Source organism: Arachis duranensis, chromosome 7, assembly GCF_000817695.3.
Source record: "Arachis duranensis cultivar V14167 chromosome 7, aradu.V14167.gnm2.J7QH, whole genome shotgun sequence".
Classification (NCBI taxonomy): domain Eukaryota; kingdom Viridiplantae; phylum Streptophyta; class Magnoliopsida; order Fabales; family Fabaceae; genus Arachis; species Arachis duranensis.
Window position 1 is genome coordinate 1819719 of NC_029778.3, and position 653 is coordinate 1820371.

Here is a 653-nt window from a genome sequence, read left to right on the forward strand (position 1 = left end):
AGCTGAACCAGGATATATCTGGGTGTAATCATCTCTCTTTCTTCCTACTTCAATTCTGTTTTTACTGTTCAGATGAAAAATCAAAAATGTCTCGTGTCAAGTGACGAGACAAAATGAAAATGTCTCGTGGCTAGGGACGAGATAAAACAGAAAAGTCTCTTCTAAGTCCAACAAGTGTTAGCAAGCAAAAAGGGGCTAAGATTCAACCCCCCTTCTCTTAGCCACTGAAACCATCAATTGGTATCAGAGCTTGGTCTCAAAGAGATCAAGCTTTGCAGCTTGGAGTAAAGATCCTCATGGCGGAGAACAGTGGTGCAAATGTGGTGTCCTATAATCTGACCGAAGGACAATCAAGCAACAGACCTCCTCTTTTCAATGGGAAAAATTATACCTATTGGAAGGAGAGGATGAAGATATTTGTACAAGCTGTAGATTACAGACTTTGGAAGATTATTCTTGAAGGGCCTCAATTTCCAACTACCACAAGTGCTGAAGGGGTAGTCTCTCTCAAACCAGAAGCAAGATGGACCGAGGAAGATAGGAAGAAGGTAGAATTAAATGCCAAGGCAGTAAACCTGCTCAACTGTGCTATCAGCTTTGAGGAATACCAACGAGTATCACGATGCACAACGGCAAAGGAAATCTGGGACAAG